Below are 21,043 nucleotides of genomic sequence, written 5' to 3'. Positions count from 1 at the left end.
AGTCCGATAAAAGCGAATTCTGGTCTGTTGAAGTTTGTTGTATTGAGGTTTTATTGTATATATTATACCATTCGATTATTGTACTGATTGTATAATACAGTACAGTACTGCAATGGTAGTGAAAATAGTTTAAAAACCATTTGTGTGATACGGTCTGTCCGATATACCAGAAAAAGTCAGGGTTAGCAGTTGGAAGTCTGGATGTCGCTTTTATCAGAATTTCCCTTTTTTCGGAATGTCTTGGGCCCCGATTAGTTTGTTTTAGTGAGGTTTTTCTGTCCTTGGGAGGGGGGGGGGACTCTACATGTTTGACACAGTGTAATCTGATTTCTTTCTTTCATTTAAACCACTATTTTGCAGCCACTTTATCATACTGTAGTACAGTGCGGTTCTTGTAGTAATTTTTTTCATTTCTCTTGAAGGTGAAAGTGCTGGATGATCGAGTTCCCTCCAGAGTATTATATCCTGTATACTCTAAATGTAAGTAAAGATTGTTAATGTGAAATAATGATTATCAGCATCTCAGTTTTATTTTTTATGTTTACATTTTACATGATGTACCATCTTTCGGGGCCTATAATTGATGAGGATAGCATTGACTGATAAAATTGCTCTTTCATACAACATATTGTACTTAGTCATTAATTGTTAATTACTGTAATAACTTTCAGGTTTGTAATTGTTGGCTGCTGATGAGAAGATTTGTGGAATGTTATCACTAATTACTGGTGAGTGACCAATTTATTTGCTGATACATTTACAGTGTACTTAACTGATACAGACCTTCATGATGACCTATCTTCCAGGACCGAGAAAGTGAGGAAATTCATAAATCCTGATATTGAAAATGCAGTTATTTTTTCATTGTATCATGTCAGACCATTAATGCACTAATTTTCCACAGTGCATGGAGCGAGATGTTGATGTGTAGAACTTTTCAACAAGGATATTGGAGGACCGTTTGTTTTGGTGAGTTGCTTTTTTATTTGGGTGGGTGTTGACAAGTAAGAAAGATACAGTGTGGAAGGAGCCTAATGAATGGGAATGCAGCAGGTGTAGGTAAGAGTATGTCTGTAAGGAGATAGAACTAAATGGAGTGGGGAGAGTTGAATATTTGTTTTAAATGCTGTATGCCACAAGGCTTGAATGGGTGGAACTGCACCAGTGGAGAGGTGGAAAGCCCAGATGATACAGCCCTTGCAGCATTTTCGTGACATATGTTTCTGATGACAGAGCACCCTTCCTACACGCAATCTCTTCTGTGCTTCATACTGATATTACAAAAAAAGTGTTGTGTTTCATCTTTCAAAGATGCAGCCAGCAGTGAAGTGTGGACAACTTTTGCTTTGTACAAAAAATAAATGTGTTAGGTGTAAAAATTATTGTAGGATAAGCTATTGATTGAATGTTATAAGAATATTTATCATCATCCAGACCTCTTTTTCTACCTAAGGAGGTAGGTAGTGCTGCATGAAGTTTCTGTAGCCCCCTTGGTGAAAGGAAGTGGAAGTCAGGGTTAGAGAGAGAGCAGGGCAACAACCGTGAGTGGTAGATTGCTACTGAGCTATGAGGCGAATGATGAGAAACTAAATGACATTGGATTCCAAACCTCTCCACGCAATTCACCTGCAAAACATTATGCATTCATAACATACATATGTTATAACTCCTATGGTTGCATGGAGCCCTGTGAAACTATTCCAGACAGGACCTATCTGTTTCGGATCCTCAAAATACAAATAAATCACTGAGCCTGTTGTATATAAGCTGCGACTCTTCATTATCACTGCAGTGATAATTTTTGTGAATGTTATTCCTGGATTGTCTATAGCTATTATAATGAATGATTTTGGATTTAACCCCTAAAACGCGGCTGTGTACAGTCGATCCCCCCCGAGTGGCGGGGTTGTATCGCGGTCTGAGTACCTGTATGAAAATATTCGCCAAAAATCAGAGATTAACCCTAGAACATTATACTTGGTATGGCAGATAGTACTTACATTCAGCTTTCTCCAGAGACAGGTGTTGAGCCTTCGTGGACTACCCAAGGACTTGTGGAGACTTGCAAAGTTGGGTAACCAAATCTTCACTTTCACACCTCCAGCAACCCGGTTTCCCCTCTACCACAGCCTCATTCTGTCACAGTAAACTTTATACTACAACGTAAAGGTAGTTAGGAATCCGTATTTGTACAATAAGCACTGAAAATAAGGCTAAAATCAACGGAGCGTACGGCCGACATGCACTGTGGCGGCGGTCTTCCCGTCACTCAACAAACATTTCCATTTTCACAGCTAAAAACATGTATACTACATTATTTTCAATCATATTACTTCCCAAAAGATCACCACGGCGCGCTTTTTATTCTGCCTTACGTCCGCCACTTTATTCTCGTTCCTGCCGGCCGCTTGCACTTACTGGGAAGAGCTAGAACTAGCCATAATCTCACTTTGAAAGCCTGCAGTAAACTGACGCTAAACAGAGGCAAACCGTGAGAAAAAAAGCTAGTGTTACAACTGGGGAAACAAGCGTTTCCTAGTAGCATAAACTGCTTGTGAGAGGAGATCGCAGATTTACAGTTCTGAGTGCTCAGAGCGCTGCCATGTATCACAGCCAGGCTGGCCGGGCCGTGGTGGGGGGGGGGACGGGGGGAAAACGCGATATTTGGCAACAACTGAGGGCAGTAGTACAAAGGTAAAGTATGCTAGTTGTAGCTAGAGGGTGGTGGTACTGATAGACAATACCAGCTGGAGCCTGCTTGCCCGCGGTTATTCAAAATTTACTAAAATCGCAAACGCGACGACCCTCCGTCCTGCCCTTATGGCCGAGCGTCGCAAACGGGACGATCCGCGTTTTAGGGGTTAATACTGATTCCCACGGTAGCTGTGCAGATAGTTATAAATATTAAAAGTATTTTATGTGTTTGAATAAACAACACTGTGATGGGCAGCAGATAGCATTCACCAATAATTAACTATAACCAGATGAAAAATAGAAGTAAACAACACAATATGTTATGAGACGACGAAGATACAGCTGTGATATCCTGCTCCGCCTCGATATGCAGGCCTTAACCTTTGCTTCACCTCATACGCGCACTATTTTCCATCAGTCGCTGCTTATTCTATTACTCTTACCTCCTGGTATCCTCTTACTGCGAGCAGTCATATTCCTTTGGAGGTTTCTAGTTGTCTGGTCCCATAACCCCTGCTGTATTACATTATTTGTCATATCATCACTCCCCCACAGGCAATGTTAGCACAGGACTGCTGAACCTGTTACACCATTATTGGCACTGCCACTACTAACCCCCTTTTTCCCACTGTCTGTGTCTAATTTCCCTCAGTTCTACTACTGCTACTCCTATTACTAATCCAGTATAAATCTGTATAATAATACATATGATTGTCCTCATGTCTGTGTCCGCTAACCCCATTGTCTCTGTCCCATCGTTGACAACTCGTCACTTACCCCCCACCGCTATCCCAGTTGCACCTCTCTACCACCCACCATCGACCCCACTCCCCCACCCCAAAACCACACTACCCCTCACCTAATTCTTGGGCCACCAGGCTTGTTGTCCACCCTTTAACAGTGAATATACATGGTATGCATTAATAACTATAATTATAATAATAATAACAACAACAGCATAGATGTGCAGTGTTCCTAACAAACATATAAAAACTGCAGACCCAAACGTTCCTGTATTACGGAGCACTGATATATTAACCACAGAACCGACCATAGACTGTTCTTATCATTACCATTGGACTTTGCCTGTAGAACTTCACCATGGTCATACATCCCATTGTGGTCTTTTGTGGGATCACTACAGCTATTTACGAAAAATAACATACTGTATGACATACCTACAACCCACTAAAATACACCTATCAGTTTCACTGACATCCATCAAATAGCATAGGAGTTAGTGGACAGACAAACAAACAACTGGATATAGACAGAGGCTGAAAAGTCTCACATCGGTATGTGACGACCTGAAAAAACTGTTACCATCCTGCTTTGCAGGTGTCATCATAATTATAGCAATAATATAATAATACAGTAATAACAACAATAATAATAGTAGTAGTAGTAATCACATGTTAATAGGCACTATACAGAGGAGGACAAACACCATAATCTCCCTGGCAAAACACATGATCACAGCTTTGACATATGAAACCAAACAATGCCATAATATGCTGTATTGGTAGGGTTATAGTAATACTGACTAAATTAATGTTTGACAGCAACCCAACCTTCTGTCATGGCAAACAGATTCTGCATTGTGTCAACACATGCTGTTTCAGTATTTGTCCTCCTCTGTATTGTGCCAAATAACGTGATTATTGTTTACTACTACTACTACTACTACTATTATTATTATTGTTATTATTATTATTATTATAATTGTTAATATTATTATTATTATCATATTATTGCTATAACCATGATGACACCTGCAAAGCAGGACGGTAACAGTTTTTTCAGGTCATCACATACTGATGTGAGACATTCGGCTTTTGTTTATGTCCAGTTGTTTGTTTGTTTGCCCGTAACTCTTAGGCTATCTGATGGATGTCAGTGAAACTGGCAGGTGTATTTTAGTGGGTTGTAGGCATGTCATACAGTATGTTATTTTTCCTAAACAGCTGTAGTGATCTCACAAAGAACTACAATGGGTTGTATTACCATGGTGAAGTGCTATAGGCAAAGTCCAGTGGCAGTGATAAGAACAGTCTGTGGTCGGTTCTGTGGTTAATATATCAGTGCTCTGAAATATAAGCACGTTTAGGTCTGCAGTTTTTATATGTAATTTTAGGAACACTGCACATCTATGATTTTGTTATTACTGTATAATTATTAATGCATACCATGTATATTCACTGCTAAAGGGTGGACAACAGGCCTGGTGGCCCAGGGATTAGGTGAGGGGTAGTGTGGTGTTCGGGTGGGGGAGGAGTAGGGTCAATGGTGGGTGGGAGAGAGAGGGGTGCAACTTGGGTAGTGGTGGGGAGGTAAGTGACGAGTTGTCGACAATGGGACAGGGACATTGTGGTTATCGGACACAGACATAAGGACAATCAAATGTATTGTTATACAGATTTATACTGGATTAGTAGTAGGAGTTGCAATAGTAGTATTCTGAGGGAAATTAGTACTGTACTGGATTAGTAGTAGGAGTAGCAGTAGTAGAATTGTGAGGGAAATTAGACACAGTCAGTGAGAAAAGGGGGATTAGTAGTGGCAGTGCCAATAATTGTGTAGCAGATTCAGCAGTCTTGTGCTAATGTTGTTTGTGTGGGTGTGATGATGTGAAGAATAATATAATACAGTAGGGGTCATAGGACTGGACAACTAGAAACCCCCCAAGGAATATGACGGCTCGCAGTAAGAGGATACCAGGAGATAAGAGTAACAGAAGAGGTAGCGAATGAAGGAAAATAGCGCAAGTATGAGGTGAAGCAACAGTTAAGGCCTGGATACTGAGGCGAAGCAAGAAACCACAGCTGTATCTACATTGTCTCATAATATATTGTGTTGTTTACTTCTATTTTCATCTGGCTATAGTTAATTATTGGTGAATGCTCTCTGCTGCCCATCACTGTCTATCTATCTATCTATTGCCAGATGCCTCAATCCCGTTTGGGGTGGCCACAAACAAATCGTCTCCAAGTCGCCCTGTCCCCCGCCATCTCACTTCCCTGCTCCCAACTCACACCCCCCTCTCTCATATACCACTCCACCCCATCTCTCCATCTCATCCTCGGCCTCCCCCTCCCTCTTCCCCCCTCCACCTCACTCACATACACTCTCTTTGTCAGTCTGTCACCCTCCATCCTCTCCACATGGCCAAACCACCTCAGTGTGTTCCTCATAATGTTTCCTATCACATCCACAGCCACACCACAACGCTTCTTTACATCCTCGTTCATCAGCCTGTCTCTCTATGTGACTCCACAGGCTCCTCTTAAATAACTCATTTCCACTGCTCTCACTCTTGACTTGTGTCCTTCCAACAACGTCCAAGCTTCACTTCCGTACGTTAGAGTTGGTATCACAATACTGTCATGTAGTAACTTTTTCATTTCCATGCTCACTTCCCTGTTTCTTATCACTGCTTTCAAGGAACCAGCAACCTTTCTTCCCTGCTGTACCCTTTCACGCATTTCACCCTCCAAACCTTGATCCTTACTCATCACACTACCCAAGTACTTAAACGTACTCACATTTTCCAAACCTTGATCCTTACTCATCACACTACCCAAGTACTTAAACGTACTCACATTTTCCAATTCCTCACCATCCAACCTCGCTGTACATTCACTGACTTCACCTCTCTCAAAGACCATCACTTTACTCTTCCCTACATTCACCTTTAGATTCCGTTTCCTACACACTCTCCCAAACTCATCCACCAAGCCTTGCAGCTCCCCTTCGTCTTCACTCAACAACACAGTATCATCTGCAAACAACAGTACAGGGAGTTTCCAAACACTATCCTCTTTCACCAGGGCCACTCCAACATCCACTACCCTACCTTGTACCTCTTTTATTACCCCATCCATGTAAAGATTGAACAACCATGGAGACATGACACATCCCTGTTTCAAACCAACTTTCAAGGAGAAAAATTCACTTAGTTCACCATCCACGCGCATTGCAGCCTTCGCACCATTGTACATACTCTTCACAGCATTCAACAACTTCCCATCTACTCCATATATTCTTAACACTTTCCACAATCCTTGTCTATCCACCCTGTCATATGCTTTCTCCAAATCCATGAAAGCCGCATACAACTTCTTGCCCTTCTCTAGAAACTTTTCCACTAAAGATCTAAGAATGAATATCTGATCTACACAACCTCTTCCCTTCCTAAAGCCTCCCTGTTCTTCTCCAACTAATTCCTCTGTTCTTTCTCTAACTCTGTCAATAAGTATCCTATCATACACTTTTCCTATTATACTAAGAAGACAAATGCCCCTATGATTACCACACACTTCTTTTTCCCCTTTTCCTTTGTACAAGGGAATAATTATACCTGACTTCCAATCCTCCGGGACTCTACCTTCCTCCCAGGCCAATCTGCACATCTTCCACATCCATTCTGTTACTATCTCTCCCCCATGCTTCAGCATTTCACCACACACTCCATCAATTCCCGGGGCTTTCCCCGATTTAACATTCTTCATTACTTCCACAACTTCTCTCCTACTGATTTCTTCCTGTCTTTGCACCTCCCTCCTTCTCCCAGCCTTTCCCCAGCCACTTATACTCGCATTACTTCCATCCTTTATGTTCAACAATTCCTTAAAGTGTTCTCTCCATCTGCTCACTTTTTCTCCCTTCTCCACTAGTAATCTAACATTTTTATCTTTCACTCCCCTGCTAACTTCACTTCCACCCTGTCTTACTCTTTTCACCTCTTTCCAGAACATTTTCTTACAGTCCCTCCACTTTACACTCAAATTCCTTCCAAATTCCTCATCCACTCTCTTCTTACTCTCTCTTACTAATCTTTTCACCTTTCTCTTTCTTTCTACATATAACTCTCTCTTCCGCCTCTCAACTTCTTCCACGCCCCTATTTCTCATCCATTCATTGTATGCTTTCTTCTTTTGTGCCACAGCCTGTCTCACCTCTTCATTCCACCACGCTTTTCCTTGCACCCCCCTCCGTCTTCTCTTCCTTCCACACACCACATCACATGCTGCACATATTTCTTCTGTAAATATCCTACACATTTTTCTTCTTTAAATATCCTACACACACCTTCCACGTCTCCCATCTGCTCCAATTCATAATTGCTCAATCGTTCCTCCACTTCTGTCTTATACTCTGCCTTTTTCTCATCCTCTTGTAACCTTTCCACTCTCCTTGCAACTACTCCTTCCTCTCGTCTTTCCCTTCTTCTGTTCCTCCATCTTACTTGAATTTTAATTCTGGCCACCACCAAGTAGTGGTCAGAAAGTCCACTCCCCCAACCTCTATGAGCTCTTGCATCCATTACACATCTTCGCATCCTTTCATCCACACACACATAATCAATCATTGCCTTCCTTTCATTCAGTTCACCACCCACCCTTCTCATCACTCGCCATGTATACCTGCCCATCACAGTGTGGTTTATTCATCCACAAAATAATTTTAATATTTATAATCATCTGCACAGCTACTGTGGGAATCAGTATTAAATCCACAATCACTTTATTTATTAGCTATAGGCAATCCAGGAATAACATACAGTATTCACAAAAATTATCACTGCAGTGATAATGACCAGTCGCAGCTTATATACAATGAGCTCGGTGTTTTGAGGATCCGAAACAGACAGGTCGTGTCTGGATCAATTTCACAGGACTCCATGCTAACATAGTAGTCTTTGTTATATGCTATGTATGTTAAGAAAGCATACTGTTTTGAAGGTGAATTGTATGGAAATGTTTCGAATCCAATGTCATTTGGCTTCTAACCATTCGCCTCGTAGCTCAGTACGAAACTACCACTCACGGTTGTCTGTTTCCCTGCCCTCTCTAATCCTGACTTCCACTTCTTTCCACCAAAGGGGGTACAGAAATTTTGATGCTTGGGTGTACATATCTTGTATACTCTACATGTAAGTAAAGATTGTTAATGTGAAATATCATTATTATTATTTTTTATTTTTATTTTTTTTATTTATTTTTTTTTTTTACATGATGTACCATCTTTCGGGGCCTATAATTGATGAGGATAGCATTGACTGATAAACTTACTCTTACATACAACATATTGTACATGGTCATTAATTGTTAATCAACGTCATAACTTTCAGGTTTGTGATTGTTGGCTGCTGATGAGAAGAGTAGTGGAATGTTATTACTAATTATTGGTGAGTGTCCAATTTATTTGCTAATATATTTACAATGTACTTAACTGATACAGACTTTCATGATGACCTATCTTCCAGGACCGAGAAAGTGAGGAAATTCATAAATCCTGATATTGAAAATGCACAGTTATTTTTTCATTGTATCATGTCAGACCATTAGTGCACTAATTTTCCACGGTGCATGGAACGAGATGTTGATGCGTAGAACTTTTCAGCAAGGATATTGGAGGACCGTTTGTTTTGGTGAGTTGCTTTTTTATTTGGGTGGATGTTGACTAGTAAGAAAGATACAGTGTGGAAGGAGCCTAATGAATGGGAATGCATCAGGTGTAGGTAGAGTATGTCTTTAAGGTGATAGAACTAAATGGAGTTGGGAGAGTTGAATATTTGTTTTAAATGGTGTATGCCACAAGGCTTGAATGGTTGGAACTGCAGCAGTGGAGTAGTGGAAAGCCCAGATGATACAGCCCTTGCAGCATTGTCATGACTTCTGTTTCTGATGACAGAGCACCTTTCCTATACATAATCTCTTCTTTGCTTTATAATGGTATTACACAATAATGTGTTGCATCTTTCAAAGACGCAGCCAGCAGTGAGGTGTCGACGACTTTTGCTCTGTGCAAAGATAAAGGTGTTACGTGTAATAATTATTGTGGGATAAGCTGTTGAATGTTGTAAGAATATTTATCATCATCAGACCTCTTCTTCTACCTGAGTAGGTAGGTAGTGCTGCATGATGGAGTTCCCTCCAAAGTACATATCCTGTATACCCTACATGTAAGTAAGATTGTTATGTGAAATAATGATTATCAGCATCTCGGTTTAATTTTTTATATTCACATTTTACATGATGTACCATCTTTCGGGGCCTATAATTGATGAGGATAGCATTGACTGATCAAATTGCTCTTTCATACAACATATTGTACTTAGTCATTAGTTGTTAATTACCATAATAACTTTCAGGTTTGTAATTGTTGGCTGCTGATGAGAAGATTTGTGGAATGTTATCACTAATTACTGGTGAGTGACCAATGTATTTGCTAATATATTTACAATGTACTTAACTGATACAGACCTTCATGATGACCTATCTTCCAGGACCGAGAAAGTGAGGAAATTCATAAATCCTGATATTGCAAATGCACAGTTATTTTTTCATTGTATCATGTCAGACCATTAAAAATGCACTAATTTTCCACAGTGCTTGGAGTGAGATGTTGATGTGTAGAACTTTTGAACAAGGATACTGGAGGACCATTTGTTTTGGTGAGTTGCTTTTTTATTTGGGGGGGTGTTGACAAGTAAGAAAGATACAGTGTGGAAGGAGCCTAATGAATGGGAATGCAGCAGGTGTAGGTAAGAGTATGTCTGTAAGGAGATAGAACTACATGGAGTGGGGAGAGTTGAATATTTGTTTTAAATGCTGTATGCCACAAGGCTTGAATGGGTGGAACCTCACCAGTGGAGTGGTGGAAAGCCTAGATGATACAGCCGTTGCAGTATTGTTGTGACTTTTGTTACTGATCACAGAGCACCCTTCCTACACACAATCTCTTCTGTACTTCATATTGATATTACATAGAAATGTGTTGTGTTGCATCTTTCAAAGACGCAGCCAGCGGTGAAGTGTTGACAGCTTTTCCTCTGTAAGAAATAAAGGTGTTAGGTGTAAAAATGATTGTAATGTAAGCTCTTTAATGTAAGAAAATTTATCATCATCCAGACATCCTCTTCTACCTAAGGAGGTAGGTAGTGCTGGATGGCAGAGTTTCCTCCAAAGTACACCCACGCACCAAAGTTTTTGTAGCCCCCTCGGTGAAAAGAAGTGGAAGTCAGGGTTAGAGAGAGGGCAGTGAAATGGACAACAGTGCGTGGTAGTTTGGTACTGAGCTATGAGGCGAATGGTGAGAAACTTAATGACATTGGATTCAAAACATCTCCACGCTATTCACCTGCAAAACATTATGCATTCGTAACATACATAGCGTATGTTATAACTACAGTACAATCCCAGTTAACCGGGTGGCTTGGGGAATTTACCTTCCCGGTTACAGATTTTTCCCGTATTTCTGATTTTCAAGTCAAATCTATACAAAGGCTATCACAGCAGTAAATACAGTTCAGGTACTCACCAGTCACATTAGGGGTTACACTAAGAGATTCCGCCTGAAAAACTGCCTTGTAAACACACACCATGGTCATAATGCACGTGTGCAATGTCTAGCAACTTGCAGTACTGCAAATTACACCAGTCCATTGTTTACCGAATTACTGTATTCATTATATGTACTGTACTCATAAAAATTGAAAAATAAAATAAAGAAATAAAAGCTTGAACATTTATTAGTGAACTGATGATGTGTTAAGACTGCACTGTAGAATTATCACAACACTTGTGCCCTCACGTGAGTTTGTTTACGTTTCCGACTTCTTCTTCTTCCCTACCTGACCTCCATCACTCCACCCCTCACCCGCCACTCAGCTGTTTTGCAGAAAATAAAATAAATGATGTACGTATGAAATGGAGGCATATTATTTATTTTTCTTCCAACAAAGTAAACTTTCATTCCTATTAACATTTATATTCAGCCATTAGTGTTTTATAATGTTCGCCTTTTTCAAGTCTGTTGCATATGTCCAGCTTCTGTTTCAAGGTAAGCACGATACGCTTACGTTTAGTTTGCACTTCAGGCATTTTGGAGTGTACAAATTACCGTCTATCAGAGGAACACAACAGCAAATGACCTTGTTTACTGTCTGGTGGCAAAACGCAGACTGGTGATTTTTGGAGGGTGTGGAGGATGACTGAATTCAAGTAGGGGAAAGAGGGGGAGAGGAGGGGTGGTTAAGAGGATTTGCTAGGGATTTACATCAGCCGGAAATGCCTTCACCTCGCTTTGTCTGACTTCCCCCAGCCTCACGTGACACAATCAAACGGTGGTTTGGCGGTCCATTCAAATTGGCGCACAGTTATAACTTACTGACATTTTTACCAGCCCTTGAATTTTCCCGTTGTTCTGAGTATTCCGTTTGTCTGGATACCGGATAGCTGGGATTGTACTGTACTATGTTTGCATGGAGCCCTGTGAAACTGATACAGACAGGACCCATCTGTTTTGGATCCTCAAAATACAAATAAATCATTGAGCCCGTTGTATATAAGCTGCGACTCTTCATTATCACTGCAGTGATAATTTTTGTGAATGTTATTCCTGGATTGTCTATAGCTATTATATTGAATGATTTTGGATTTAACACTGATTCCCACAGTAGCTGTGCAGATAGTTATAAATATTAAAATTATTTTATGTGCATGAATAAACCACACTGTGATGGGCAGCAGATAGCATTCACCAATAATTAACTATAACCAGATGAAAAATAGAAGTAAACAACACAATATGTTATGAGACGACAAAGATACAGCTGTGATATCCTGCTCCGCCTCGATATCCAGGCCTTAAGCTTTGCTTCACCTCATACGCTCACTATTTTCCTTCGATCACTGCTTCTATTACTCTTACTTCCTAGTATCCTCTTACTGTGAGCCGTCATATTCCTTTGGAGGTTTCTAGTCATCTGGTCCTATAACCCCTTCTGTATTACATTATTCGTCATATCATCACTCATACAAACAACGTTAGCACAAGACTGCTGAATCTATTACACCATTATTGGCATTGCCATGACTAACCCCCTTTTTCCCACTGACAGTGTCTGATTTCCCTCACATCACTACTACTGCTACTCCTACTACTAATCCAGCACTAATTTTCCTCACCATACTACTACTGCTACTCCTACTACTAATCCAGTATAAATCTGTATAACAGTACACATGATTTTCCTTATGTCTGTGTCCACTAACTAGATTGTCCCTGTCCCATCGTCGACAACTCGTCACTTACCCCCCCACCACTTGTTGCACCTCTCTACCACCCACCATCGACCCTACTCCCCCACCCCAACACCACACTACCCCTCACCTAATCCCTGGGCCACCAGACCTTGAATATATGTGGTATGCATTAATAACTGTAATTATAAAAATAACAGCAAAAGCATGGATGTGCAGTATTCCTAACATTACATATAAAAACTGCAGATCCAAACGTGCCTGTATTACGGAGCACTGATATATTAACCACAGAACCGACCACAGACGGTTCTTATCATTACCACTGGACTTCGCCTGTAGAACTTCACCATAGTAATACAACCCATTGTAGTCCTTTTTGGGATCACTACAGCTATGTAGGAAAAATAACATACTGTATGACATACCTACAGTCCACTAAAATACACCTACCAGTTTCACTGACATCCATCAAATAGCCTAGGAGTTAGTGGACAAACAAACAAACGACTGGACATAAACAGAGGCCGAATGTCTCACATTGGTATGTGACGACCTGAAAAAACTGTTACCATCCTGCTTTGCTGGTGTCATCATAGTTATAGCAATAATATAATAATACAGTAATAACAATAATAATAGTAGTAGTAGTAGTAGTAGTAATCACATGTTAATCAGCACAGTACAGAGGAGGACAAACACCATAATCTCCCTGGTAAAGCATGTGAAGACAGCTTGAACATATGAAACCAAACAGTGCCATAATATGCTGTAATGGTAGGGTTATAGTAATACTGACTAAATGTTTGACAGCAACCCAACCTTCTGTCATGGCAAACAGATTTTGCATTGTGTCAACACATGCTGTTTCATTGTTTGTCCTCCTCTGTAGCGTGCCAAATAACGTGATTATTGTTTACTGCTACTATTACTACTGTTATTATTATTATTATTATTATTATTATTTCTATAACTATGATGACACCTGCAAAGCAAGACTGTAACAGTTTTTTCAGGTTGTCGTACACCAATGCGAGACAGCCTGTGTTTATGCCCAGTCGTTTGTTTGTTTGTCCACTAACTCCTAGGCTATTTGATGGATGTCAGTGAAACTCGCCGGTGTATTTTAGTAGGTTGTAACTTGTCGTGCAGTATGTTATTTTTCCTGAATAGATGTAGTGATCCCACAAACGACTACAATGGGTCGTATTACCATGGTGAAGTGCTATTAGCAAAGTCCAGTGGCAATGATAAGAATAGTCTGTGGTCAGTTATGTGGTTGATATATCAGTGCTCTGTATTATACTGTAGGCATGTTTAGGTCTGCAGTTTTTTTTGCACATCTATGCTTTTGTTATTATTATAATTATTAATGCATACCACTGCTAAAGGGTGGACAACAGGCCTGGTGGCCCAGGGATTAGGTGAGGGGTAGTGTGGTGTTCGGGTGGGGGAGGAGGAGGGTCAATGGTGGGTGAGAGAGAGGGGTGCAACTGGGATAGTGGTGGGGAGGTAAGTGACGAGTTGTCAACAGTGGGACAGGGACAATGTGGTTATCAGACACAGACATAAGGACAATCATATGTATTATTATACAGATTTATACAGTCACTACTCATTTTACGATGGGGTTATTCAGGTCATACCTTAACGTATAACAATTTTATCATAAATCGGGAAATTGAAACACGTTGTAAGAGGGGGTTACGTCAACTCAACTTCCCAAAGTCACCTACCCAAGACTGAAACAAAAATGACAGTCCACCTTAATTACTGCCTGTGTTGATCCAAGTTGTCTCCAAGACCAAAACAAACACTATCACACCAATACAGGCAGCGTTACTCATGTACAGTAAATTGTTGCAACAACGCAACAAACACACGTGCGCAACATTGGCCTGGTGCTACACGATGTATAGGCCTACAGTAGCACGATGCTTGGCTGAGGGATGACGATAGCTGGGGGGCAAATGTGAACGAGAGACAACACAGGGCTTTGAAGGGGTGGCGGAACTGCAACTGGACCAAAACAATGCTCTACACGCTGGGGCCGCCATCTTGGCTGAGGCAAGCGACAGTCACCTTGCGTGTGCCTGGTGCTTTGTACGAAATTTTCCAATGGCTGTATCATTTTAGGGGGAAGTTTATCGTAAATCGGATTTTGGGGTGGAACTTTTCTATTATCGTTGTAGTGAATAATTGTATACCGAATCAAAGTAAAACGAGTACAGTAAAATTCCTTTAATCCGACACCCAATGGTTCGGACTTTTCAACCCAGAGTCATTTTTAGCTTTTTTGGATATGAAATTGAGATAAAATACGAAAAAAAAAGAGCGGCAACACACACAGACCCAGTCTGACCTGGCCAGAGCTTCCCCGTGTCACTTTCCTTTGTGTCCATGACTCAGGATGGCAGTTCAGCTGGCCTACTCCTCGCATGTACATAGTCAAGTCAAATATAATGTACAATGTTTCTCAAGAATATTCCCCCCTGATGCCAAAGTATCGCTCACCTACGATACACACCTAAATGAACACTCGTGGCACAGTTCACGTATATTTTACATAGAGTAGGGGGGTTTGTCAAGAATACTCCCCCAGTATCCCTGCTTGTCGTAAAAGGCGACTAAAAGGGTTGGCGGAGGGTTAGTGCCCCTCCCCGGAAAGCAGCTAACTAAAAAGACAAACAATAAGCCTCGGACAAGGACTGACCAAAAGGTGGCGACCAAGGACCGGACAAAGGACATGGTTATCGGAACTTGGAATGTAAGGGGAGCGAATGATGAGGTGAAAGAGTGAGAGATTGTCCAGGTGCTTGAGGGTGCAAAAGTTGATGTATGTGGAATAACTGAAACGAAATGGAGAGGTGAGAGTATGAGAGAATGGGAGTATGGATGGAGTATATGTGCAGGAGTAGGTGAGAATGAGAGGGCAAAAGAAGGAGTATGTATAGTTGTGAGTAAAAGATGGAAGAAGAGCATAAGAGCGTATGGATCAGTTGGGTAAGGATTGTGTGGGTAAGATTGAAAGTTGGAATACAAATGTGGACGATTGTGTGTGTGTGTATGCACCAACGCAAGATCGTGCAAGCAGAGTGAGAGAAGAGTTCTGGACAAATGTGGAAGTGTGCATGGAATAGTTTGGAAGGAATGAGAGAGTGTTTTTGATCGGTGATAAGAATGGTAAAGTAGGGAATGTGAAGGTGAATGGAATAGTTGGTGAGTGGGGTGTGCCTGCTGAGATAGATGAGAATGGCAATGCGTTAGTGGACATTTGTGCTGGGAGGGGGTTGGTGATAGCCAATACCCTCTTCAGGCACAAGATGATCCACAGGTATACATGGCGAGTGATGAGAAGGGTGGGTGGTGAACTGAAAGAAGGGAAGGCAATGATTGATTATGTGTGAGTGGATGAAAGGATGCGAAAATGTGTAATGGATGCAAGAGCCTATAGAGGTTGGGAGAGTGGACTTTCTGACCACTACTTGGTGGTGGCCATAATCAAGGTCCAATTAGGATGGAGAAATAGAAGAAGGGAGGGACGGCAAGAAGGAGTATTTGTAAGGAGAGTGGAAAGGTTACAAGAGAATGAGAAAAAGGCAGAGTATAAGAGAGAAGTGGAGGAACGATTGAGCAAATATGAATTGGAGCAGATGGGGGACGTGGAAGGTGTGTGCAGGATATTTACAAAAGAAATATGTGCAGCATGTGATGTGGTGTGTGAGATGAAGAGAAGACGGAGGGGTGTGCAAGGAACAGCGTGGTGGAATGAAGAGGTGAGACAGGCTGTGGCACAAAAGAAGAAAGCATACAATGAATGGATGAGAAATAGGGGCGTGGAAGAAGTTGAGAGGCGGAAGAGAGTTATACGTAGAAAGAAAGAGAAGTGAAAAGATTAGTAAGAGAAAGAAGAGAGCGGATGAGGAATTTGGAAGGAACTTGAGTGTAAAGTGGAGGGACTGTAAGAAAATGTTCTGGAAAGAGGTAAAAAGAGTAAGACAGGGTGGAAGTGAAGTTAGCAGGGAAGTGAAAGATAAAAATGGTAGATTACTAGTGGAGAAGGGAGAAAAAGTGAGCAGATGGAGAGAACACTTTAAGGAATTGTTGAACATAGAGGATGGAAGTAATGCAAATATAAGTGGCTGAGGAATGGCTGGGAGGAGGAGGGAGGTGAGAAGACAGGAAGAAATCAGTAGGATAGAAGTTGTGAAAGCAATGAAGAAAGTTAAATTGGGGAAAGCCCCAGGAATTGATGAAGTGTGTGGTGAAATGCTGAAGTATATGGGAGAGATAGTAGTAGAATGGATTTGGAAAATGTGCAGATTGGCCTGGGAGGAAGGTAGAGTCCCGGAGGATTGGAAGTCAGGTATAATTATTCCTGTGTACAAAGGAAAAGGGGGAAAAAGAAGTGTGTGGTAATCATACGGGCATCTGTCTTCTGAGTATAATAGGAAAAGTGTATGGTAGGTTACTTATTGACAGAGTTAGAGAAAGAACAGGGGAATTAGTTGGAGAAGAACAGGGAGGCTTTAGGAAGGGAAGAGGTTGTGTAGATCAGATATTCATTCTTAGATCTTTAGTGGAAAAGTTTCTAGAGAAGGGAAAGAAGTTGTATGTGGCTTTCATGGATTTGGAGAAAGCATATGACAGGCTGGATAGACAAGGATTGTGGAAAGTATTAAGAATATATAGAGTAGATAGGAAGTTGTTGAATGCTGTGAAGAGTATGTATGATGGTGCTAAGGCGGCAGTGTGTGTGGATGGTGAACTGAGTGAATTTTTCTCTTTGAAGGTTGGGTTGAAACAGGGATGTGTCATGTCTCCATGGTTGTTCAATCTGTACATGGATGGGGTAATAAAAGAGGTACAAGATAGGGTAGTGGATGTTGGAGTGGCCCTGGTGAGAGAGGATAGTGTTTAGAAACTCCCTGTACTTTTGTTTGGAGATGATACTGTGTTGTTGAGTGAAGACGAAGGGGAGCTGCAAGGGTTGGTGGATGAGTTTGGGAGTGTGTGTAAGAAACGGAATCTAAAGGTAAATGTAGGGAAGAGTAAAATGATGGTCTTTGAGAGAGGTGAAGTCAGTGAATGTACAGCGAGGATGGATGGTGAGGAATTGGAAAATGTGAGTACGTTTAAGTACTTGGGTAGTGTGATGAGTAAGGATGGAGGTTTGGAGAGTGAAGTGCTTTAAAGGGTACAGCAGGGAAGAAAGGTTGCTGCTTCCTTGAAAGCAGTGATAAGAAGCAGGGAAGTGAGCATGGAAGTGAAAAAGTTACTACATGACAGTATTGTGATACCAACTCTAACATATGGAAGTGAAGCTTGGACATTGCTGAAAGGACACAAGTCAAGAGTGAGAGCAGTGGAAATGAGTTATTTAAGAGGAGCCTGTGGAGTAACATGGAGAGACAGGCTGACAAATGAGGATATAAAGGAGCATTGTGGTGTGGATGTGGATGTGATAGGAAGCGTTAGGAGGAATACATTGAGGTGGTTTGGCCATGTGGAGAGGATGGAGGGTGAAAGACTGACGAAGAGAGTGTATGTGAGTGAGGTGGAGGGAGGAAGAGGGAGGGGGAGGCCGAGGATGAGATGAAGGGATGGGGTGGAGAGATATATGAGAGGGGGGGGGGGTGAGTTGGGAGCGGGACAGTGAAATGGCGGGGGACAGGGCGACATGGAGGGGATTTGTTTGTGGCCATCCCGAATGGGATTGAGGCGTCTGGCAATAGATAGATAGATAGTATCCTAAAATACCATAGATGAGAGGGGGGGGGGGAAGGCAGGCCAGGGGCAGCGTTGAGTGCATTGTCAAGCTAAAGGAGAGATGTATGAAGGGAGGGAAGGAAGGAGGGAGAGAATGATTGAATGAAAACAAATGATGTCACTACAACAGCGAGGTCATCTGGCGCCATATGTAAAACAATAATATTTTTAAATATAATCAGATATAATAAAAACAAAATAAAGAAATGAAAGCACAAGTTTATAAGTCACTCATAAAAGAAACAAAATTCCCCAGGGTGACGCACATCTCCCTTGAGGAGAGAGAGAGAGAGGATCGCGGATGTGGAAAACTTGGCACCACTGTACAGAGGTTGGCATCCCACCCTAGCCACCAGTTTAGAGTACCACCACCAAAGTAAGAAATTAGAAATAATACAACGACTGGTGAAGGATTTTTTTTTTTTTTTTTTTTTTTTTTTTTTTTTTTTTTGGAAAATCTTATAATCCAGACAGTCTGTGGGCTGCTGCAGTCCGGATTAAAAGACTTTTACTGTAGTGACTGTATTGGATTAGTAGTAGAAGTAGCAGTAATAGTATTGAGGGAAATTAGACACAGTCAGTGGGAAAAGGGGGGGGTTAGTAGTGGCAGTGCTAATAATGGTGTAACAGATTCAGCAGTCTTGTGCTAACGTCATTTATGACATTAATGTAATACAGTAGGGGTTACAGGACTGGACAACTAGAAACCCCCTAAGGAATATGACGGCTCACAGTGAAAGGATACCAGGAAATAAGAGTAATAGAAGAGGCAGTGAATGAAGGAATATAGTGCAAGTATCAGGTGAAGCAATGGTTAAGGCCTGGATATCGAGGCGGAGTAGGATACCACAGCTGTATCTTCATTGTCTCAATATATTGTGTTGTTTACTTCTATTTTCATCTGACTATAGTTAATTATTGGTGAATGCTCTCTGCTGCCCATCACAATGTGGTTTACTTGTTCACATAAAATAATTTTAATATTTATAACCATCTGCACAGCTACTGTGGGAATCGGTATTAAATCCACAATCATCTTATATAATAGCTATAAGCAATCCAGGAATAACATATTCACAAAAATTATCACTGCAGTGATAATGACCAGTCGCAGCTTATGTACAATGGGCTCGGTGTTTTGAGGATCCGAAACAGACAGGTCATGTCTGGATCAGTTTCACAGGACTCCATGCCAACACAGTAGTCTATGTTATATGCTATGTATGTTACGAACGCATAATGTTTTGAAGGTAAATTGCATGGAAATGTTTCGAATCCAGTGTCATTAGGCTTCTAACCATTCGCCACATACAGTAGCTCAGTACCAAACTACCACTCACAGTTGTCCGTTTCCCTGCCCTCTCTCCAATCCTGACTTCCACTTCTTTCCACAGAGGGGGGTATAGAAACTTTGGTGTGTTGGTGTACATATCCTTTATACTGTACATGTAAGTAAAGATTGTTAATGTGAAATAATGATTATCAGCATCTCAGTTTTATTTTTTATGTGCACATTTTACATGATGTACCATCTTTCGGGGCCTATAATTGATGAGGATAGCATTGACTGATAAACTTACTCTTACGTACAACATATTGTACATGGTCATTAATTGTTAATCAACGTCCTAACTTTCAGGTTTGTAATTGTTGGTTGCTGATGAGAAGAGTTGTGGAATGTTATCACTAATTACTGGTGAGTGACCAATTTATTTGCTGATATATTTACAATGTACTTAACTGATATAGACCTTCATGATGACCTATCTTCCAGGACCGAGAAAGTGAGGAAAATCATAAATCCTGATATTGAAAATGCACAGTTATTTTTTCATTGTATCACGTCAGACCATTAATGCACTAATTTTCCACAGTGCTTGGAGCGAGATGTTGATGTGTAGAACTTTTCAGCAAGGATATTGGAGGACTGTTTGTTTTGGTGAGTTGCCTTTTTGTTTGGGTGGGTGTTGACTATGGTCCGTCTATTTTATGAAGAGCGTTTGGGCGTTGTCCCTCTTGGGGAGTCCCCGTCCCACAGTGTTGCCATACTTTGTACTGGGCAACTTAATCGGATTGGAATAAAGGCGCTAATGACAACTCTCCCTCCCAGCACACCACACTTCTCTCTCTCTCTCTCTCTCTCTGCATATAGAAATTGCATTTTTTATAGATTTATATCTATAAAAAGCCTATACACTTTTATGAATTTTTAGAATTTGAGGAAAAACCTCCAGACTGACTGTCTGTCTGTCTTGTTGCGCTCTTATTCATTCCCTTTCTCCATGACCTTTCCCCCTACTCTCTGTTTCTGTCTGTCTGTCTCTCTAACATTATTTTTTATTATGACTGTGATTTTCTCCTTAAAGTGTGATGTTTGTTTGTGGTTTATAACAGCTTTTGAGGGAACAATTATAGGTCCTCTGTTTGCCTTCTCTTCTAAAAAATACTTATTTACGTTGTAAATAAGTTCTTTTTCTCTACTGTGGAGCATACGAGAGCGAGTAGTAGGAGTAAGAGTATCCATCTCAGTTGGC

At 41.1% G+C, this 21,043-nt stretch overlaps 1 long non-coding RNA gene across 5 annotated transcripts in view; it reads left to right on the top strand.

Moving 5' to 3' along the window:
• LOC145405244 (uncharacterized) overlaps positions 1-21,043 on the top strand; it is a 92,801-nt gene that overhangs the window by 56,046 nt on the left and 15,712 nt on the right. For 2 of the 5 annotated variants that reach the window (XR_013898320.1, XR_013898319.1), the window contains exons 4-10: positions 423-480; positions 672-728; positions 905-969; positions 9,848-9,904; positions 10,086-10,150; positions 20,149-20,205; positions 20,384-20,448. This is a non-coding gene — a long non-coding RNA (uncharacterized LOC145405244). The remainder of the gene's footprint in view (positions 1-422; positions 481-671; positions 729-904; positions 970-9,847; positions 9,905-10,085; positions 10,151-20,148; positions 20,206-20,383; positions 20,449-21,043) is intronic. The other 3 variants (XR_013898322.1, XR_013898323.1, XR_013898321.1) reach the window with 2 other exon arrangements.

The sequence above is a fragment of the Coenobita brevimanus genome, chromosome 66 (assembly GCF_032717465.1).
Source record: "Coenobita brevimanus isolate Jiangsu-jjx chromosome 66, ASM3271746v2, whole genome shotgun sequence".
NCBI classification, from domain to species: Eukaryota; Metazoa; Arthropoda; class Malacostraca; order Decapoda; family Coenobitidae; genus Coenobita; species Coenobita brevimanus.
The sequence above is the reverse complement of the archived record's forward strand: the minus strand, read 5'-3'. Positions and strand labels throughout refer to the sequence as shown.